Consider the following 2,500-nt stretch of genomic DNA (forward strand, 5'->3'; position numbering starts at 1 on the left):
TGCTGCTGAACAGACAGACAGACGTCCTGACAAGTCGTCTTAGTGGACTCCTGTTCCTTGTTGAATCCGGTTTTGTATTGAATTTATGTCTTTTTTTAAAGTAAAATGTCCTTCCTTTTTTCTAATCTGTCGAATGCGGCTTGAATTTATATATCTAAGTAAAATTTCCTTCATGTTTCGAATGTGATCCACGTCGAATACGGTTTAAATCGATCTCTTCTGTACTTGAAAACATCCTTCACTCTCGATATCTGATCAAATGCGGTTCAAATCTATGAATCTAAATCTATGAACAACACAGACCACAAGAAGTTCACATTTATTTCAGCTGAACACTACACCTTGGCTATTTCTTCTACCAGATACGCCCTGTCAAACTCCTCGCCCTTTCGGCAATGTGCGTTCTTTAAGCAGCTTCCCCGCCAGCATATGAAATAATATCACTCTGAAAAATTGCGCAATATTCTCAGGTCATAATTATTCTGAACTTAAGATATTAAACGTAATGAAGTCCCCTCATTATAATGACGGTTATTCATTGCCTCATAACGCGTTTTCCTTTTCTAATTATTCTACTTTCTTTTATTCTTATTCTTTCTCTTTTTTTCTCTCTTCCTTTTCTTCTTTTCTTCTTCCTCTTTTCCTTTCCTTCTTTCTCTTTTCTCCTTTGTTCTTCTTCTTTGCTCTTTCTTCTTCATCTTTCCTTCTTCCTCTTCTTCTTTCCTTCTTCCTCTTCTTCTTTCCTTCTTCCGCTTTTTTCCCCTTCTTTCTCTTCTTCTTTCCTTCTTCTTTTTCTCCTTTCCTTCTTCCTCTTTTTCTTCCCTTCTTCTTCTTCTTTCATTCTTCCTCTTCTTCTTTCATTCTTACTCTTCTGCATTCCTCCCTCCTTCTTTTCTTTCCTTCTACCTCTACTTTTTTCTTCCTCCCTTTTCTTTCTTTCTGCCTCTTATTCTTTCCCTCATCTCCTTTCGTCCTTCCTCTTATTCTTTCCTTCTTTCTTTTCTTATCTCCTTCTTCCTCTTCTTCGTTCCTTCTTCCTCCTCTTTGTTCCTTCTTCCTCTTCTTATTTCCTTCTTCCTCTTCTTCGTTCCTCCTTCCTCTTCCTAGTTCCATCTTCCTTTATTTCTTTCATTCTTTCTCTTCTTCTTTCCTTCTTCTTATTCTTTGTTCTCTTCTTTTTTTTCTTTTTTTTAAGTAAACAGTTATGTTGTTTTAAACTGTCATGTATTCACGGGACTGTAAACGATTACTGTTTACACTCATACACATTTCTCATTGCAAATGGTTTCAATTTATTGCATCACCTGTTCAACAATTGTTGATTAACCGAAATCATTTATGTAAAATTTTCTGCGTATCGGGCTACCTTAAGTATTATTGAGTGCTTGTATTTATGCTTATTATAGGTGTTTATGCGTGGCATTTAAGCAATTGGCAGGTATGAAAAATAATGGCAAATATCGAAGGTCAAATATTTCTAAAGGAATATTATTAGTAATATTTCTACCTAACTCTTTCGTGAAATAATTAAGTGGAAAGTTGATAAAGCTCTGGAAACCTTTCCTCGCATTAGGAGCGGGTCTGCAATGCCAGCCACGAAAATGCATCTCTAAATATTGATGTCGGTAAAAGAGCTTTTCAAATCCTTACTCTCCTGCGTCCTTGGTTTTCCTAAAAGAGAGTAATTGCGTCGCCATTTTTAAAAGATTCATTACCCACAATCTTTTTTTTTTCTCTCTCCGGGATAGTAATTTGCATTTTTGAAGTGACGTCAGCGCGTGTCTTGGAGGCGAATTTATGTGATGTTCAGTTTACGAACATGAATTTCATGGACATGCCCTAGTTTACGCAAGAATATGTGTGCATTGCATATACACACGTGTGTGTTTGTAAATATCTAAATCTATAAATATATATATATATATGTGTGTGTGTGTGTGTGTGTGTATGTGTGTGTGTGTGTGTGTGTGTGTGTGTGTGTGTGTGTGTGTGTGTGTGTTTGTAAATATTTAAATCTATAAATATATATATATGTGTGTGTGTGTGTGTGTGTGTGTGTGTGTGTGTGTGTGTGTGTGTGTGTGTGCGTGCGTGTGTGTGTGTGTTTATACTTATCATTCACTTCTTTAAAAAGTACCCACTCGCTCAAGGATTATTTGAAACCAGCTGCGCGTCAACAGCTTCCACATGAATAATTCCGAATAAGCCATTTCTTGAACCGAAGAAGAAAACAAAACAAAAAAAAACAAAAACGGACCGTGGAGAATCGTAGCTGTAAATGGACCTTGGTTTTCGTTGAAATTTTAATCCTGCCCGATAGCTGCTTGCGCTCCGGCCCAGGCGAGTGGGGCTTTTTGCTTGCGGGTTGCAAGTGTTCTTTCCGTCTGCCTGTTTCTGCAAGAAAGTTCACATTTCCGCGTGCAATTTGCGTCGCTCAATCAAAGTTCAAGAGGCATCTTGATGCACTATTCGGCGTTGCATATATCTATCTATCTATCTA

The sequence above is a fragment of the Penaeus chinensis genome, chromosome 18, assembly GCF_019202785.1.
Source record: "Penaeus chinensis breed Huanghai No. 1 chromosome 18, ASM1920278v2, whole genome shotgun sequence".
NCBI classification, from domain to species: Eukaryota; Metazoa; Arthropoda; class Malacostraca; order Decapoda; family Penaeidae; genus Penaeus; species Penaeus chinensis.